The sequence below is a fragment of the Salmo salar genome, chromosome 14 (assembly GCF_965601325.2).
Source record: "Salmo salar chromosome 14, fSalSal1, whole genome shotgun sequence".
Taxonomy (NCBI): Eukaryota; Metazoa; Chordata; class Actinopteri; order Salmoniformes; family Salmonidae; genus Salmo; species Salmo salar.
In genome coordinates this window covers 58302090-58325000 of record NC_138304.1, presented here as the reverse complement: position 1 = coordinate 58325000, position 22911 = coordinate 58302090, and positions in this window count along the sequence as shown.

Below are 22911 nucleotides of genomic sequence, written 5' to 3'. Positions count from 1 at the left end.
TATTCTGTCGGTCTCGATAGTCTAAAAGTTAACCACGTGGTATGGTTCACTTTCAGTAGAGTACTTGGATGGTCAAACCTATGGGCCAACTCGCAATGGAGTGGAGGCCTGGTCTGAAGAAATGTAAATCAGGGGGTGTTTTATAGTGCCCATAAAACAGGCTTGTCAAATGACGCCTGGTCCTGTATGGGTCCCTGGGGGCGTGCCTATGATTGAGTTAGATTTGGTTACAGAAATACAATTCTATCACATTACATCAGTACAATAGCATCTCATGTGTATTATAAAAGCTTTATCCTTATTAATACATTCTATACAACCATTATGTTGCAAGTCTCAAGCTGATGCTATTATATAAACAGTTTCATGGTAATATGGCTATATTGTCTCTTCTGAGTATCACAAAATTGTATCAAGCGGATCAGTTCGTAGCTGGATTCTTCACCAATCTTCCATACCTTCTCCAGCACACACATGTCGCTCGGTTCTCCAATTCTATGAGTTGGAAGAAATTCCTTTGTCTCTCTATGGGCCATGTGGCCAGAGACTCTCCTGGAATTTTAGAGTTTTTACAACCCTTTACACACCGGGTGGATTGGGGGGAAGGTAGGTTGGGTGGTGGTGCAAAAGGGAGGGGGTCAACTGTCCTCCCTGTACCAAAAGAGGCCAACGTCATGACAGGAGTGAGAGGGAGGGAGGGAGGAGAGTGGGAGAGTGGAGAGAGAGGGACGGAGGGGGGAGAGTGGGAGAGGGGGAGAGGGGAGAGAGCCATCTGGTAATAATCTGTCTTTAAAGACCAGTCCCATAGTAAATCTTATAGACTGCTTGGCAGCTGTGCTGTAATGTATACGTGTGTGTGTGTGTGTGTGTGTGTGTGTGTGTGTGTGTGTGTGTGTGTGTGTGTGTGTGTGTGTGTGTGTGTGTGTGTGTGTGTGTTTGTGTGTTGGGGTTTAGGCCCTTAGTTAAATCATAAAGACCTCCCAGATATATTACAGGTCACACAGATGCAGCTGGAACTTATGACTCACACTAGTTAAATCCCCCTTCATACTGGTACTGTATAATACTGTAGTTAAATCCCCCTTCATACTGGTACTGCATAATACTGTAGTTAAATCCCCCTTCATACTGGTACTGTATAATACTGTAGTTAAATCCCCCTTCATACTGGTACTGTATAATACTGTAGTTAAATCACCCTTCATACTGGTACTGTATAATACTGTTGTTAAATCCCCCTTCATACTGGTACTGTATAATACTGTAGTTAAATCCCCCTTCATACTGCTACTGTATAATACTGTAGTTAAATCACCCTTCATACTGGTACTGTATAATACTGTAGTTAAATCCCCCTTCATACTGGTACTGAATAATACTGTAGTTAAATCCCCCTTCATACTGGTACTGTATAATACTGTAGTTAAAACCCCTTCATACTGGTACTGTATAATAATGTAGTTAAATCCCCCTTCATACTGGTACTGTATAATACTGTAGTTAATAAATCCCCCTTCATACTGGTACTGTATAATACTGTAGTTAAATCCCCCTTCATACCGGTACTGTATAATACTGTAATTAAATCCCCCTTCATACAGTACTGTATATTACTGTAGTTAAATCACCCTTCATACTGGTACTGTGTAATACTGTAGTTAAATCCCCCTTCATACTGGTACTGTATAATACTGTAGTTAAATCCCCCTTCATACTGGTACTGTATAATACTGTAGTTAAATAACCCTTCATACCAGTACTGTATAATACTGTAGTTAAATCCCCCTTCATACTGGTACTGTATAATACTGTAGTTCAATCCCCCTTCATACTGGTACTGTATAATACTGTAGTTAAATCCCCCTTCATACTGGTACTGTATAATACTGTAGTTAAATCCCCCTTCATACTGGTACTGTATAATACTGTAGTTAATAAATCACCCTTCATACTGTTACTGTATAATACTGTAGTTAAATCCCCCTTCATACTGGTACTGTATAATACTGTAGTTAAATCCACCTTCATACTGGTACTGTATAATACTGTAGTTAATAAATTACCCTTCATACTGTTACTGTATAATACTGTAGTTAAATCACCCTTCATACTGGTACTGTATAATACTGTAGTTAAATCCCCCTTCATTCTGGTACTGTATAATACTGTAGTTAAATATCCCTTCTTACTGGTACTGTATAATACTGTAGTTAAATCCCCCTTCATACCGGTACTTTATAATACTGTAGTTAAATCCCCCTTCATACTGGTACTGTATAATACTGTAGTTAATAAATCCCCTTTTATACTGGTACTGTATAATACTGTAGTTAAATCACCCTTCATACTGGTACTGTATAATACCGTAGTTAAATCATCCTTCATACTGGTACTGTATAGTACTGTAGTTAAATCACCCTTCATACTGGTACTGTATAATACTGTAGTTAAATCACCCTTCATACTGGTACTGTATAATACTGTAGTTAAATCCCCCTTCATTCTGGTACTGTATAATACTGTAGTTAAATATCCCTTCTTACTGGTACTGTATAATACTGTAGTTAAATCCCCCTTCATACCGGTACTTTATAATACTGTAGTTAAATCCCCCTTCATACTGGTACTGTATAATACTGTAGTTAATAAATCCCCTTTTATACTGGTACTGTGTAATACTGTAGTTAAATCACCCTTCATACTGGTACTGTACAATACCGTAGTTAAATCATCCTTCATACTGGTACTGTATAGTACTGTAGTTAAATCACCCTTCATACTGGTACTGTATAATACTGTAGTTAATTCCCCTTCATACTGGTACTGTATAATACTGTAGTTAAAACCCCCTTTCATACTGGTACTGTATAATACTGTAGTTAAATCCCCCTTCATACTGGTACTGTATAATACTGTAGTTAAATCCCCCTTCATACTGGTACTGTATAATACTATAGTTAATAAATCACCCTTCATACTGGTACTGTGTAATACTGTAGTTAAATCCCCCTTCATACTGGTACTGTATAATACTGTAGTTAAATCCCCCTTCATACTGGTACTGTATAATACTGTAGTTAAATAACCCTTCATACCAGTACTGTATAATACTGTAGTTAAATCCCCCTTTATACTGGTACTGAATAATACTGTAGTTAAATCCCCCTTCATACTGGTACTGTATAATACTGTAGTTAAATCCCCATTCATACTGGTACTGTATAATACTGTAGTTAAATCCTCCTTCATACTGGTACTGTATAATACTGTAGTTAAATCCGCCTTCATACTGGTACTGTATAATACTGTACATAAATCCCCCTTCATAAAGGTACTGTATAATACTGTAGTTAAATCACCCTTCATACTGGTACTGTATAATACTGTTGTTAAATCCCCCTTCATACTGGTACTGTATAATACTGTAGTTAAATCCCCCTTCAAACTGGTACTGTATAATACTGTAGTTAAATCCCCCTTCATACTGGTACTGTATAATACTGTAGTTAAATCCCCCTTCATACTGGTACTGTATAGTACTGTAGTTAATAAATCCCCCTTCATTCTGATACTGTGTAATACTGTAGTTAAATCATCCTTCATACTGGTACTGTATAGTAATGTAGTTAAATCCCCCTTCATACTGGTACTGTATAATACTGTAGTTAAATCCCCCTTCATACTGGTACTGTATAATACTGTAGTTAAATCCCCCTTCATACTGGTACTGTGTAATACTGTAGTTAAATCCCCCTTCATACTGGTACTGTATAATACTGTAGTTAAATCTCCCTTCATACTGGTACTGTATAATACTGTAGTTAAATCACTCTTCATACTGGTACTGTATAATACTGTAGTTAAATCCCCCTTCATATTGGTACTGTATAATACTGTAGTTAAATCCCCCTTCATACTGGTACTGTATTCTACTGTAGTTAAATCACCCTTCATACTGGTACTGTATAATACTGTTGTTAAATCCCCCTTCATACTGGTACTGTATAATACTGTAGTTAAATCCCCCTTCATACTGGTACTGTATAATACTGTAGTTAAATCCCCCTTCATACTGGTACTGTATAATACTGTAGTTAAATCCCCCTTCATACTGGTACTGTATAATACTGTAGTTAAATCCCCCTTCATACTGGTACTGTGTAATACTGTAGTTAAATCACCCTTCATACCGGTACTGTATAATACTGTTGTTAAATCCCCCTTCATACTGGTAATGTATAATACTGTAGTTAAATCCCCCTTCATACTGGTACTGTATAATACTGTAGTTAAATCACCCTTCATACTGGTACTGTATAATACTGTAGTTAAATCCCCCTTCATACTGGTACTGAATAATACTGTAGTTAAATCCCCCTTCATACTGGTACTGTATAATACTGTAGTTAAAACCCCTTCATACTGGTACTGTATAATAATGTAGTTAAATCCCCCTTCATACTGGTACTGTATAATACTGTAGTTAATAAATCCCCCTTCATACTGGTACTGTATAATACTGTAGTTAAATCCCCCTTCATACTGGTACTGTATAATACTGTAGTTAATAAATCACCCTTCATACTGGTACTGTGTAATACTGTAGTTAAATCCCCCTTCATACTGGTACTGTATAATACTGTAGTTAAATCCCCCTTCATACTGGTACTGTATAATACTGTAGTTAAATAACCCTTCATACCAGTACTGTATAATACTGTAGTTAAATCCCCCTTCATACTGGTACTGTATAATACTGTAGTTCAATCCCCCTTCATACTGGTACTGTATAATACTGTAGTTAAATCCCCCTTCATACTGGTACTGTATAATACTGTAGTTAAAACCCCCTTCATACTGGTAATGTATAATACTGTAGTTAAATCCCCCTTCATACTGGTACTGTATAATACTTTAATTAAATCCCCCTTCATACTGGTAAAGTATAATACTGTAGTTAAATCTCCCTTCATACTGGTACTGTATAATACTGTAGTTAAATCCCCCTTCATACTGGTACTGTATAATACTGTAGTTCAATCCCCCTTCATACTGGTACTGTATAATACTGTAATTAAATCCCCCTTCATACAGTACTGTATATTACTGTAGTTAAATCACCCTTCATACTGGTACTGTATAATACTGTAGTTAAATCCCCCTTCGTACTGGTACTGTATAATACTGTAGTTAAATCCCCCTTCATACTGGTACTGTATAATACTGTAGTTAATAAATCACCCTTCATACTGTTACTGTATAATACTGTAGTTAAAGCCCCCTTCATACAGGTACTGTATAATACTGTAGTTAAATCCCCCTTCATACTGGTACTGTATAATACTGTAGTTAATAAATCACCCTTCATACTGTTACTGTATAATACTGTAGTTAAATCCCCCTTCATACTGGTACTGTATAATACTGTAGTTAAATCCCCCTTCATACTGGTACTGTATAATACTGTAGTTAATAAATTACCCTTCATACTGTTACTGTATAATACTGTAGTTAAATCACCCTTCATACTGGTACTGTATAATACTGTAGTTAAATCCCCCTTCATACTGGTACTGAATAATACTGTAGTTAAATCCCCCTTCATACTGGTACTGTATAATACTGTAGTTAAAACCCCTTCATACTGGTACTGTATAATAATGTAGTTAAATCCCCCTTCATACTGGTACTGTATAATACTGTAGTTAATAAATCCCCCTTCATACTGGTACTGTATAATACTGTAGTTAAATCCCCCTTCATACTGGTACTGTATAATACTGTAGTTAATAAATCACCCTTCATACTGGTACTGTGTAATACTGTAGTTAAATCCCCCTTCATACTGGTACTGTATAATACTGTAGTTAAATCCCCCTTCATACTGGTACTGTATAATACTGTAGTTAAATAACCCTTCATACCAGTACTGTATAATACTGTAGTTAAATCCCCCTTCATACTGGTACTGTATAATACTGTAGTTAAAACCCCTTCATACTGGTACTGTATAATAATGTAGTTAAATCCCCCTTCATACTGGTACTGTATAATACTGTAGTTAATAAATCCCCCTTCATACTGGTACTGTATAATACTGTAGTTAAATCCCCCTTCATACTGGTACTGTATAATACTGTAGTTAATAAATCACCCTTCATACTGGTACTGTGTAATACTGTAGTTAAATCCCCCTTCATACTGGTACTGTATAATACTGTAGTTAAATCCCCCTTCATACTGGTACTGTATAATACTGTAGTTAAATAACCCTTCATACCAGTACTGTATAATACTGTAGTTAAATCCCCCTTCATACTGGTACTGTATAATACTGTAGTTCAATCCCCCTTCATACTGGTACTGTATAATACTGTAGTTAAATCCCCCTTCATACTGGTACTGTATAATACTGTAGTTAAAACCCCCTTCATACTGGTAATGTATAATACTGTAGTTAAATCCCCCTTCATACTGGTACTGTATAATACTTTAATTAAATCCCCCTTCATACTGGTAAAGTATAATACTGTAGTTAAATCTCCCTTCATACTGGTACTGTATAATACTGTAGTTAAATCCCCCTTCATACTGGTACTGTATAATACTGTAGTTCAATCCCCCTTCATACTGGTACTGTATAATACTGTAATTAAATCCACCTTCATACAGTACTGTATATTACTGTAGTTAAATCACCCTTCATACTGGTACTGTATAATACTGTAGTTAAATCCCCCTTCGTACTGGTACTGTATAATACTGTATTTAAATCCCCCTTCATACTGGTACTGTATAATACTGTAGTTAATAAATCACCCTTCATACTGTTACTGTATAATACTGTAGTTAAAGCCCCCTTCATACAGGTACTGTATAATACTGTAGTTAAATCCCCCTTCATACTGGTACTGTATAATACTGTAGTTAATAAATCACCCTTCATACTGTTACTGTATAATACTGTAGTTAAATCCCCCTTCATACTGGTACTGTATAATACTGTAGTTAAATCCCCCTTCATACTGGTACTGTATAATACTGTAGTTAATAAATTACCCTTCATACTGTTACTGTATAATACTGTAGTTAAATCACCCTTCATACTGGTACTCTATAATACTGTAGTTAAATCCCCCTTCATTCTGGTACTGTATAATACTGTAGTTAAATATCCCTTCATACTGGTACTGTATAATACTGTAGTTAAATCCCCCTTCATACCGGTACTGTATAATACTGTAGTTAAATCCCCCTTCATACTGGTACTGTATAACACTGTAGTTAAATATCCCTTCATACTGGTACTGTATAATACTGTAGTTAAATCCCCCTTCATACCGGTACTGTATAATACTGTAGTTAAATCCCCCTTCATACTGTTACTGTATAATACTGTAGTTAAATCCCCCTTCATACTGGTACTGTATAATACTGTAGTTAAATCCTTCTTCATACTGGTACTGTATAATACTGTAGTTAATAAATTACCCTTCATACTGTTACTGTATAATACTGTAGTTAAATAACCCTTCATACTGGTACTGTATAATACTGTAGTTAAATCCCCCTTCATTCTGGTACTGTATAATACTGTAGTTAAATATCCCTTCATACTGGTACTGTATAATACTGTAGTTAAATCCCCCTTCATACCGGTACTGTATAATACTGTAGTTAAATCCCCCTTCATACTGGTACTGTATAATACTGTAGTTAATAAATCCCCCTTTATACTGGTACTGTATAATACTGTAGTTAAATCCTCCTTCATACTGGTACTGTGTAATACTGTAGTTAAATCACCCTTCATACTGGTACTGTATAATACCGTAGTTAAATCATCCTTCATACTGGTACTGTATAGTACTGTAGTTAAATCACCCTTCATACTGGTACTGTATAATACTGTAGTTAATTCCCCTTCATACTGGTACTGTATAATACTGTAGTTAAAACCCCCTTTCATACTGGTACTGTATAATACTGTAGTTAAATCCCCCTTCATACTGGTACTGTATAATACTGTAGTTAAATCCCCCTTCATACTGGTACTGTATAATACTATAGTTAATAAATCACCCTTCATACTGGTACTGTGTAATACTGTAGTTAAATCCCCCTTCATACTGCTACTGTATAATACTGTAGTTAAATCCCCCTTCATACTGGTACTGAATAATACTGTAGTTAAATCCCCCTTCATACTGGTACTGTATAATACTGTAGTTAAAACCCCTTCATACTGGTACTGTATAATAATGTAGTTAAATCCCCCTTCATACTGGTACTGTATAATACTGTAGTTAATAAATCCCCCTTCATACTGGTACTGTATAATACTGTAGTTAATAAATCACCCTTCATACTGGTACTGTGTAATACTGTAGTTAAATCCCCCTTCATACTGGTACTGTATAATACTGTAGTTAAATCCCCCTTCATACTGGTACTGTATAATACTGTAGTTAAATCCCCCTTCATACTGGTACTGTATAATACTGTAGTTCAATCCCCCTTCATACTGGTACTGTATAATACTGTAGTTAAATCCCCCTTCATACTGGTACTGTATAATACTGTAGTTAAATCCCCCTTCATACTGGTACTGTATAATACTGTAGTTAATAAATTACCCTTCATACTGTTACTGTATAATACTGTAGTTAAATCACCCTTCATACTGGTACTGTATAATACTGTAGTTAAATCCCCCTTCATTCTGGTACTGTATAATACTGTAGTTAAATATCCCTTCATACTGGTACTGTATAATACTGTAGTTAAATCCCCCTTCATACCGGTACTGTATAATACTGTAGTTAAATCCCCCTTCATACTGGTACTGTATAACACTGTAGTTAAATATCCCTTCATACTGGTACTGTATAATACTGTAGTTAAATCCCCCTTCATACCGGTACTGTATAATACTGTAGTTAAATCCCCCTTCATACTGTTACTGTATAATACTGTAGTTAAATCCCCCTTCATACTGGTACTGTATAATACTGTAGTTAAATCCCCCTTCATACTGGTACTGTATAATACTGTAGTTAATAAATTACCCTTCATACTGTTACTGTATAATACTGTAGTTAAAAAACCCTTCATACTGGTACTGTATAATACTGTAGTTAAATCCCCCTTCATTCTGGTACTGTATAATACTGTAGTTAAATATCCCTTCATACTGGTACTGTATAATACTGTAGTTAAATCCCCCTTCATACCGGTACTGTATAATACTGTAGTTAAATCCCCCTTCATACTGGTACTGTATAATACTGTAGTTAATAAATCCCCCTTTATACTGGTACTGTATAATACTGTAGTTAAATCCTCCTTCATACTGGTACTGTGTAATACTGTAGTTAAATCACCCTTCATACTGGTACTGTATAATACCGTAGTTAAATCATCCTTCATACTGGTACTGTATAGTACTGTAGTTAAATCACCCTTCATACTGGTACTGTATAATACTGTAGTTAATTCCCCTTCATACTGGTACTGTATAATACTGTAGTTAAAACCCCCTTTCATACTGGTACTGTATAATACTGTAGTTAAATCCCCCTTCATACTGGTACTGTATAATACTGTAGTTAAATCCCCCTTCATACTGGTACTGTATAATACTATAGTTAATAAATCACCCTTCATACTGGTACTGTGTAATACTGTAGTTAAATCCCCCTTCATACTGGTACTGTATAATACTGTAGTTAAATCCCCCTTCATACTGGTACTGAATAATACTGTAGTTAAATCCCCCTTCATACTGGTACTGTATAATACTGTAGTTAAAACCCCTTCATACTGGTACTGTATAATAATGTAGTTAAATCCCCCTTCATACTGGTACTGTATAATACTGTAGTTAATAAATCCCCCTTCATACTGGTACTGTATAATACTGTAGTTAATAAATCACCCTTCATACTGGTACTGTGTAATACTGTAGTTAAATCCCCCTTCATACTGGTACTGTATAATACTGTAGTTAAATCCCCCTTCATACTGGTCCTGTATAATACTGTAGTTAAATCCCCCTTCATACTGGTACTGTATAATACTGTAGTTCAATCCCCCTTCATACTGGTACTGTATAATACTGTAGTTAAATCCCCCGTTAAACTGGTACTGTATAATACTGTAGTTAAAACCCACTTCATACTGGTAATGTATAATACTGTAGTTAAATCCCCCTTCATACTGGTACTGTATAATACTTTAATTAAATCCCCCTTCATACTGGTAAAGTATAATACTGTAGTTAAATCTCCCTTCATACTGTTACTGTATAATACTGTAGTTAAATAACCCTTCATACTGGTACTGTATAATACTGTAGTTAAATCCCCCTTCATTCTGGTACTGTATAATACTGTAGTTAAATATCCCTTCATACTGGTACTGTATAATACTGTAGTTAAATCCCCCTTCATACCGGTACTGTATAATACTGTAGTTAAATCCCCCTTCATACTGGTACTGTATAATACTGTAGTTAATAAATCCCCCTTTATACTGGTACTGTATAATACTGTAGTTAAATCCTCCTTCATACTGGTACTGTGTAATACTGTAGTTAAATCACCCTTCATACTGGCACTGTATAATACCGTAGTTAAATCATCCTTCATACTGGTACTGTATAGTACTGTAGTTAAATCACCCTTCATACTGGTACTGTATAATAATGTAGTTAAATCCCCCTTCATACTGGTACTGTATAATACTGTAGTTAATAAATCCCCCTTCATACTGGTACTGTATAATACTGTAGTTAATAAATCACCCTTCATACTGGTACTGTGTAATACTGTAGTTAAATCCCCCTTCATACTGGTACTGTATAATACTGTAGTTAAATCCCCCTTCATACTGGTACTGTATAATACTGTAGTTAAATCCCCCTTCATACTGGTACTGTATAATACTGTAGTTCAATCCCCCTTCATACTGGTACTGTATAATACTGTAGTTAAATCCCCCTTCATACTGGTACTGTATAATACTGTAGTTAAATCCCCCTTCATACTGGTACTGTATAATACTGTAGTTAATAAATTACCCTTCATACTGTTACTGTATAATACTGTAGTTAAATCACCCTTCATACTGGTACTGTATAATACTGTAGTTAAATCCCCCTTCATTCTGGTACTGTATAATACTGTAGTTAAATATCCCTTCATACTGGTACTGTATAATACTGTAGTTAAATCCCCCTTCATACCGGTACTGTATAATACTGTAGTTAAATCCCCCTTCATACTGGTACTGTATAACACTGTAGTTAAATATCCCTTCATACTGGTACTGTATAATACTGTAGTTAAATCCCCCTTCATACCGGTACTGTATAATACTGTAGTTAAATCCCCCTTCATACTGTTACTGTATAATACTGTAGTTAAATCCCCCTTCATACTGGTACTGTATAATACTGTAGTTAAATCCCCCTTCATACTGGTACTGTATAATACTGTAGTTAATAAATTACCCTTCATACTGTTACTGTATAATACTGTAGTTAAATAACCCTTCATACTGGTACTGTATAATACTGTAGTTAAATCCCCCTTCATTCTGGTACTGTATAATACTGTAGTTAAATATCCCTTCATACTGGTACTGTATAATACTGTAGTTAAATCCCCCTTCATACCGGTACTGTATAATACTGTAGTTAAATCCCCCTTCATACTGGTACTGTATAATACTGTAGTTAATAAATCCCCCTTTATACTGGTACTGTATAATACTGTAGTTAAATCCTCCTTCATACTGGTACTGTGTAATACTGTAGTTAAATCACCCTTCATACTGGTACTGTATAATACCGTAGTTAAATCATCCTTCATACTGGTACTGTATAGTACTGTAGTTAAATCACCCTTCATACTGGTACTGTATAATGCTGTAGTTAATTCCCCTTCATACTGGTACTGTATAATACTGTAGTTAAAACCCCCTTTCATACTGGTACTGTATAATACTGTAGTTAAATCCCCCTTCATACTGGTACTGTATAATACTGTAGTTAAATCCCCCTTCATACTGGTACTGTATAATACTATAGTTAATAAATCACCCTTCATACTGGTACTGTGTAATACTGTAGTTAAATCCCCCTTCATACTGGTACTGTATAATACTGTAGTTAAATCCCCCTTCATACTGGTACTGAATAATACTGTAGTTAAATCCCCCTTCATACTGGTACTGTATAATACTGTAGTTAAAACCCCTTCATACTGGTACTGTATAATAATGTAGTTAAATCCCCCTTCATACTGGTACTGTATAATACTGTAGTTAATAAATCCCCCTTCATACTGGTACTGTATAATACTGTAGTTAATAAATCACCCTTCATACTGGTACTGTGTAATACTGTAGTTAAATCCCCCTTCATACTGGTACTGTATAATACTGTAGTTAAATCCCCCTTCATACTGGTCCTGTATAATACTGTAGTTAAATCCCCCTTCATACTGGTACTGTATAATACTGTAGTTCAATCCCCCTTCATACTGGTACTGTATAATACTGTAGTTAAATCCCCCGTTAAACTGGTACTGTATAATACTGTAGTTAAAACCCACTTCATACTGGTAATGTATAATACTGTAGTTAAATCCCCCTTCATACTGGTACTGTATAATACTTTAATTAAATCCCCCTTCATACTGGTAAAGTATAATACTGTAGTTAAATCTCCCTTCATACTGTTACTGTATAATACTGTAGTTAAATAACCCTTCATACTGGTACTGTATAATACTGTAGTTAAATCCCCCTTCATTCTGGTACTGTATAATACTGTAGTTAAATATCCCTTCATACTGGTACTGTATAATACTGTAGTTAAATCCCCCTTCATACCGGTACTGTATAATACTGTAGTTAAATCCCCCTTCATACTGGTACTGTATAATACTGTAGTTAATAAATCCCCCTTTATACTGGTACTGTATAATACTGTAGTTAAATCCTCCTTCATACTGGTACTGTGTAATACTGTAGTTAAATCACCCTTCATACTGGTACTGTATAATACCGTAGTTAAATCATCCTTCATACTGGTACTGTATAGTACTGTAGTTAAATCACCCTTCATACTGGTACTGTATAATACTGTAGTTAATTCCCCTTCATACTGGTACTGTATAATACTGTAGTTAAAACCCCCTTTCATACTGGTACTGTATAATACTGTAGTTAAATCCCCCTTCATACTGGTACTGTATAATACTGTAGTTAAATCCCCCTTCATACTGGTACTGTATAATACTATAGTTAATAAATCACCCTTCATACTGGTACTGTGTAATACTGTAGTTAAATCCCCCTTCATACTGGTACTGTATAATACTGTAGTTAAATCCCCCTTCATACTGGTACTGAATAATACTGTAGTTAAATCCCCCTTCATACTGGTACTGTATAATACTGTAGTTAAAACCCCTTCATACTGGTACTGTATAATAATGTAGTTAAATCCCCCTTCATACTGGTACTGTATAATACTGTAGTTAATAAATCCCCCTTCATACTGGTACTGTATAATACTGTAGTTAATAAATCACCCTTCATACTGGTACTGTGTAATACTGTAGTTAAATCCCCCTTCATACTGGTACTGTATAATACTGTAGTTAAATCCCCCTTCATACTGGTCCTGTATAATACTGTAGTTAAATCCCCCTTCATACTGGTACTGTATAATACTGTAGTTCAATCCCCCTTCATACTGGTACTGTATAATACTGTAGTTAAATCGCCCGTTAAACTGGTACTGTATAATACTGTAGTTAAAACCCACTTCATACTGGTAATGTATAATACTGTAGTTAAATCCCCCTTCATACTGTTACTGTATAATACTTTAATTAAATCCCCCTTCATACTGGTAAAGTATAATACTGTAGTTAAATCTCCCTTCATACTGGTACTGTATAATACTGTAGTTAAATCCCCCTTCATACTGGTACTGTATAATACTGTAGTTAATAAATCACCCTTCATACTGTTACTGTATAATACTGTAGTTAAATCCCCCTTCATACTGGTACTGTATAATACTGTAGTTAAATCCCCCTTCATACTGGTACTGTATAATACTGTAGTTAAATCCCCCTTCATACTGGTACTGTATAATACTGTAGTTAAATCCCCCTTCATAAAGGTACTGTATAATACTGTAGTTAAATCACCCTTCATACTGGTACTGTATAATACTGTAGTTAAATCCCCCTTCATTCTGGTACTGTATAACACTGTAGTTAAATATCCCTTCATACTGGTACTGTATAATACTGTAGTTAAATCCCCCTTCATACTGGTACTGTATAATACTGTAGTTAAATCCCCCTTCATAAAGGTACTGTATAATACTGTAGTTAAATCACCCTTCATACTGGTACTGTATAATACTGTAGTTAAATCCCCCTTCATTCTTGTACTGTATAACACTGTAGTTAAATATCCCTTCATACTGGTACTGTATAATACTGGAGTTAAATTCTCCTTCATACCGGTACTGTATAATATTGTAGTTAAATCCCCCTTCATACTGGTACTGTATAATACTGTAGTTAAATCCCCCTTCATACCGGTACTGTATAATACTGTAGTTAAATCCCCTTTCATACTGTTACTGTATAATACTGTAGTTAAATCCCCCTTCATACTGGTACTGTATAATACTGTAGTTAAATCCCCCTTCATACTGGTACTGTATAATACTGTAGTTAATAAATTACCCTTCATACTGTTACTGTATAATACTGTAGTTAAATCACCCTTCATACTGGTACTGTATAATACTGTAGTTAAATCCCCCTTCATTCTGGTACTGTATAATACTGTAGTTAAATATCCCTTCGTACTGGTACTGTATAATACTGTAGTTAAATCCCCCTTCATACCGGTACTGTATATTACTGTAGTTAAATCCCCCTTCATACTGGTACTGTATAATACTGTAGTTAAATCCCCCTTCGTACTGGTACTGTATAATACTGTAGTTAAATCCCCCTTCATACTGGTACTGTATAATACTGTAGTTAATAAATCACCCTTCATACTGTTACTGTATAATACTGTAGTTAAAGCCCCCTTCATACAGGTACTGTATAATACTGTAGTTAAATCCCCCTTCATACTGGTACTGTATAATACTGTAGTTAATAAATCACCCTTCATACTGTTACTGTATAATACTGTAGTTAAATCCCCCTTCATACTGGTACTGTACAATACTGTAGTTAAATCCCCCTTCATACTGGTACTGTATAATACTGTAGTTAATAAATTACCCTTCATACTGTTACTGTATAATACTGTAGTTAAATCACCCTTCATACTGGTACTGTATAATACTGTAGTTAAATCCCCCTTCATACCGGTACTGTATAATACTGTAGTTAAATCCCCCTTCATACTGTTACTGTATAATACTGTAGTTAAATCCCCCTTCATACTGGTACTGTATAATACTGTAGTTAAATCCCCCTTCATACTGGTACTGTATAATACTGTAGTTAATAAATTACCCTTCATACTGTTACTGTATAATACTGTAGTTAAATAACCCTTCATACTGGTACTGTATAATACTGTAGTTAAATCCCCCTTCATTCTGGTACTGTATAATACTGTAGTTAAATATCCCTTCATACTGGTACTGTATAATACTGTAGTTAAATCCCCCTTCATACCGGTACTGTATAATACTGTAGTTAAATCCCCCTTCATACTGGTACTGTATAATACTGTAGTTAATAAATCCCCCTTTATACTGGTACTGTATAATACTGTAGTTAAATCCTCCTTCATACTGGTACTGTGTAATACTGTAGTTAAATCACCCTTCATACTGGTACTGTATAATACCGTAGTTAAATCATCCTTCATACTGGTACTGTATAGTACTGTAGTTAAATCACCCTTCATACTGGTACTGTATAATACTGTAGTTAATTCCCCTTCATACTGGTACTGTATAATACTGTAGTTAAAACCCCCTTTCATACTGGTACTGTATAATACTGTAGTTAAATCCCCCTTCATACTGGTACTGTATAATACTGTAGTTAATTCCCCTTCATACTGGTACTGTATAATACTGTAGTTAAAACCCCCTTTCATACTGGTACTGTATAATACTGTAGTTAAATCCCCCTTCATACTGGTACTGTATAATACTGTAGTTAAATCCCCCTTCATACTGGTACTGTATAATACTATAGTTAATAAATCACCCTTCATACTGGTACTGTGTAATACTGTAGTTAAATCCCCCTTCATACTGGTACTGTATAATACTGTAGTTAAATCCCCCTTCATACTGGTACTGTATAATACTGTAGTTAAATCTCCCTTCATACTGGTACTGTGTAATACTGTAGTTAAATCCCCCTTCATACTGGTACTGTATAATACTGTAGTTAAATCCCCCTTCATACTGGTACTGTATAATACTGTAGTTAAATAACCCTTCATACCAGTACTGTACAATACTGTAGTTAAATCCCCCTTCATACTGGTACTGTATAATACTGTAGTTCAATCCCCCTTCATACTGGTACTGTATAATACTGTAGTTAAATCCCCCGTTAAACTGGTACTGTATAATACTGTAGTTAAAACCCACTTCATACTGGTAATGTATAATACTGTAGTTAAATCCCCCTTCATACTGGTACTGTATAATACTTTAATTAAATCCCCCTTCATACTGGTAAAGTATAATACTGTAGTTAAATCTCCCTTCATACTGGTACTGTATAATACTGTAGTTAAATCCCCCTTCATACTGGTACTGTATAATACTGTAGTTAATAAATCACCCTTCATACTGTTACTGTATAATACTGTAGTTAAAGCCCCCTTCATACTGGTACTGTATAATACTGTAGTTAAATCCCCCTTCATACTGGTACTGTATAATACTGTAGTTAATAAATCACCCTTCATACTGTTACTGTATAATACTGTAGTTAAAGCCCCCTTCATACAGGTACTGTATAATACTGTAGTTAAATCCCCCTTCATACTGGTACTGTATAATACTGTAGTTAATAAATCACCCTTCATACTGTTACTGTATAATACTGTAGTTAAATCCCCCTTCATACTGGTACTGTATAATACTGTAGTTAAATCCCCCTTCATACTGGTACTGTATAATACTGTAGTTAATAAATTACCCTTCATACTGTTACTGTATAATACTGTAGTTAAATCACCCTTCATACTGGTACTGTATAATACTGTAGTTAAATCCCCCTTCATACTGGTACTGAATAATGCTGTAGTTAAATCCCCCTTCATACTGGTACTGTATAATACTGTAGTTAAAACCCCTTCATACTGGTACTGTATAATAATGTAGTTAAATCCCCCTTCATACTGGTACTGTATAATACTGTAGTTAATAAATCCCCCTTCATACTGGTACTGTATAATACTGTAGTTAAATCCCCCTTCATACTGGTACTGTATAATACTGTAGTTAATAAATCACCCTTCATACTGGTACTGTGTAATACTGTAGTTAAATCCCCCTTCATACTGGTACTGTATAATACTGTAGTTAAATCCCCCTTCATACTGGTACTGTATAATACTGTAGTTAAATAACCCTTCATACCAGTACTGTATAATACTGTAGTTAAATCCCCCTTCATACTGGTACTGTATAATACTGTAGTTAAAACCCCTTCATACTGGTACTGTATAATAATGTAGTTAAATCCCCCTTCATACTGGTACTGTATAATACTGTAGTTAATAAATCCCCCTTCATACTGGTACTGTATAATACTGTAGTTAAATCCCCCTTCATACTGGTACTGTATAATACTGTAGTTAATAAATCACCCTTCATACTGGTACTGTGTAATACTGTAGTTAAATCCCCCTTCATACTGGTACTGTATAATACTGTAGTTAAATCCCCCTTCATACTGGTACTGTATAATACTGTAGTTAAATAACCCTTCATACCAGTACTGTATAATACTGTAGTTAAATCCCCCTTCATACTGGTACTGTATAATACTGTAGTTCAATCCCCCTTCATACTGGTACTGTATAATACTGTAGTTAAATCCCCCTTCATACTGGTACTGTATAATACTGTAGTTAAAACCCCCTTCATACTGGTAATGTATAATACTGTAGTTAAATCCCCCTTCATACTGGTACTGTATAATACTTTAATTAAATCCCCCTTCATACTGGTAAAGTATAATACTGTAGTTAAATCTCCCTTCATACTGGTACTGTATAATACTGTAGTTAAATCCCCCTTCATACTGGTACTGTATAATACTGTAGTTCAATCCCCCTTCATACTGGTACTGTATAATACTGTAATTAAATCCACCTTCATACAGTACTGTATATTACTGTAGTTAAATCACCCTTCATACTGGTACTGTATAATACTGTAGTTAAATCCCCCTTCGTACTGGTACTGTATAATACTGTAGTTAAATCCCCCTTCATACTGGTACTGTATAATACTGTAGTTAATAAATCACCCTTCATACTGTTACTGTATAATACTGTAGTTAAAGCCCCCTTCATACAGGTACTGTATAATACTGTAGTTAAATCCCCCTTCATACTGGTACTGTATAATACTGTAGTTAATAAATCACCCTTCATACTGTTACTGTATAATACTGTAGTTAAATCCCCCTTCATACTGGTACTGTATAATACTGTAGTTAAATCCCCCTTCATACTGGTACTGTATAATACTGTAGTTAATAAATTACCCTTCATACTGTTACTGTATAATACTGTAGTTAAATCACCCTTCATACTGGTACTCTATAATACTGTAGTTAAATCCCCCTTCATTCTGGTACTGTATAATACTGTAGTTAAATATCCCTTCATACTGGTACTGTATAATACTGTAGTTAAATCCCCCTTCATACCGGTACTGTATAATACTGTAGTTAAATCCCCCTTCATACTGGTACTGTATAACACTGTAGTTAAATATCCCTTCATACTGGTACTGTATAATACTGTAGTTAAATCCCCCTTCATACCGGTACTGTATAATACTGTAGTTAAATCCCCCTTCATACTGTTACTGTATAATACTGTAGTTAAATCCCCCTTCATACTGGTACTGTATAATACTGTAGTTAAATCCCCCTTCATACTGGTACTGTATAATACTGTAGTTAATAAATTACCCTTCATACTGTTACTGTATAATACTGTAGTTAAATAACCCTTCATACTGGTACTGTATAATACTGTAGTTAAATCCCCCTTCATTCTGGTACTGTATAATACTGTAGTTAAATATCCCTTCATACTGGTACTGTATAATACTGTAGTTAAATCCCCCTTCATACCGGTACTGTATAATACTGTAGTTAAATCCCCCTTCATACTGGTACTGTATAATACTGTAGTTAATAAATCCCCCTTTATACTGGTACTGTATAATACTGTAGTTAAATCCTCCTTCATACTGGTACTGTGTAATACTGTAGTTAAATCACCCTTCATACTGGTACTGTATAATACCGTAGTTAAATCATCCTTCATACTGGTACTGTATAGTACTGTAGTTAAATCACCCTTCATACTGGTACTGTATAATACTGTAGTTAATTCCCCTTCATACTGGTACTGTATAATACTGTAGTTAAAACCCCCTTTCATACTGGTACTGTATAATACTGTAGTTAAATCCCCCTTCATACTGGTACTGTATAATACTGTAGTTAAATCCCCCTTCATACTGGTACTGTATAATACTATAGTTAATAAATCACCCTTCATACTGGTACTGTGTAATACTGTAGTTAAATCCCCCTTCATACTGCTACTGTATAATACTGTAGTTAAATCCCCCTTCATACTGGTACTGAATAATACTGTAGTTAAATCCCCCTTCATACTGGTACTGTATAATACTGTAGTTAAAACCCCTTCATACTGGTACTGTATAATAATGTAGTTAAATCCCCCTTCATACTGGTACTGTATAATACTGTAGTTAATAAATCCCCCTTCATACTGGTACTGTATAATACTGTAGTTAATAAATCACCCTTCATACTGGTACTGTGTAATACTGTAGTTAAATCCCCCTTCATACTGGTACTGTATAATACTGTAGTTAAATCCCCCTTCATACTGGTACTGTATAATACTGTAGTTAAATCCCCCTTCATACTGGTACTGTATAATACTGTAGTTCAATCCCCCTTCATACTGGTACTGTATAATACTGTAGTTAAATCCCCCTTCATACTGGTACTGTATAATACTGTAGTTAAATCCCCCTTCATACTGGTACTGTATAATACTGTAGTTAATAAATTACCCTTCATACTGTTACTGTATAATACTGTAGTTAAATCACCCTTCATACTGGTACTGTATAATACTGTAGTTAAATCCCCCTTCATTCTGGTACTGTATAATACTGTAGTTAAATATCCCTTCATACTGGTACTGTATAATACTGTAGTTAAATCCCCCTTCATACCGGTACTGTATAATACTGTAGTTAAATCCCCCTTCATACTGGTACTGTATAACACTGTAGTTAAATATCCCTTCATACTGGTACTGTATAATACTGTAGTTAAATCCCCCTTCATACCGGTACTGTATAATACTGTAGTTAAATCCCCCTTCATACTGTTACTGTATAATACTGTAGTTAAATCCCCCTTCATACTGGTACTGTATAATACTGTAGTTAAATCCCCCTTCATACTGGTACTGTATAATACTGTAGTTAATAAATTACCCTTCATACTGTTACTGTATAATACTGTAGTTAAAAAACCCTTCATACTGGTACTGTATAATACTGTAGTTAAATCCCCCTTCATTCTGGTACTGTATAATACTGTAGTTAAATATCCCTTCATACTGGTACTGTATAATACTGTAGTTAAATCCCCCTTCATACCGGTACTGTATAATACTGTAGTTAAATCCCCCTTCATACTGGTACTGTATAATACTGTAGTTAATAAATCCCCCTTTATACTGGTACTGTATAATACTGTAGTTAAATCCTCCTTCATACTGGTACTGTGTAATACTGTAGTTAAATCACCCTTCATACTGGTACTGTATAATACCGTAGTTAAATCATCCTTCATACTGGTACTGTATAGTACTGTAGTTAAATCACCCTTCATACTGGTACTGTATAATACTGTAGTTAATTCCCCTTCATACTGGTACTGTATAATACTGTAGTTAAAACCCCCTTTCATACTGGTACTGTATAATACTGTAGTTAAATCCCCCTTCATACTGGTACTGTATAATACTGTAGTTAAATCCCCCTTCATACTGGTACTGTATAATACTATAGTTAATAAATCACCCTTCATACTGGTACTGTGTAATACTGTAGTTAAATCCCCCTTCATACTGGTACTGTATAATACTGTAGTTAAATCCCCCTTCATACTGGTACTGAATAATACTGTAGTTAAATCCCCCTTCATACTGGTACTATATAATACTGTAGTTAAAACCCCTTCATACTGGTACTGTATAATAATGTAGTTAAATCCCCCTTCATACTGGTACTGTATAATACTGTAGTTAATAAATCCCCCTTCATACTGGTACTGTATAATACTGTAGTTAATAAATCACCCTTCATACTGGTACTGTGTAATACTGTAGTTAAATCCCCCTTCATACTGGTACTGTATAATACTGTAGTTAAATCCCCCTTCATACTGGTCCTGTATAATACTGTAGTTAAATCCCCCTTCATACTGGTACTGTATAATACTGTAGTTCAATCCCCCTTCATACTGGTACTGTATAATACTGTAGTTAAATCCCCCGTTAAACTGGTACTGTATAATACTGTAGTTAAAACCCACTTCATACTGGTAATGTATAATACTGTAGTTAAATCCCCCTTCATACTGGTACTGTATAATACTTTAATTAAATCCCCCTTCATACTGGTAAAGTATAATACTGTAGTTAAATCTCCCTTCATACTGTTACTGTATAATACTGTAGTTAAATAACCCTTCATACTGGTACTGTATAATACTGTAGTTAAATCCCCCTTCATTCTGGTACTGTATAATACTGTAGTTAAATATCCCTTCATACTGGTACTGTATAATACTGTAGTTAAATCCCCCTTCATACCGGTACTGTATAATACTGTAGTTAAATCCCCCTTCATACTGGTACTGTATAATACTGTAGTTAATAAATCCCCCTTTATACTGGTACTGTATAATACTGTAGTTAAATCCTCCTTCATACTGGTACTGTGTAATACTGTAGTTAAATCACCCTTCATACTGGCACTGTATAATACCGTAGTTAAATCATCCTTCATACTGGTACTGTATAGTACTGTAGTTAAATCACCCTTCATACTGGTACTGTATAATAATGTAGTTAAATCCCCCTTCATACTGGTACTGTATAATACTGTAGTTAATAAATCCCCCTTCATACTGGTACTGTATAATACTGTAGTTAATAAATCACCCTTCATACTGGTACTGTGTAATACTGTAGTTAAATCCCCCTTCATACTGGTACTGTATAATACTGTAGTTAAATCCCCCTTCATACTGGTACTGTATAATACTGTAGTTAAATCCCCCTTCATACTGGTACTGTATAATACTGTAGTTCAATCCCCCTTCATACTGGTACTGTATAATACTGTAGTTAAATCCCCCTTCATACTGGTACTGTATAATACTGTAGTTAAATCCCCCTTCATACTGGTACTGTATAATACTGTAGTTAATAAATTACCCTTCATACTGTTACTGTATAATACTGTAGTTAAATCACCCTTCATACTGGTACTGTATAATACTGTAGTTAAATCCCCCTTCATTC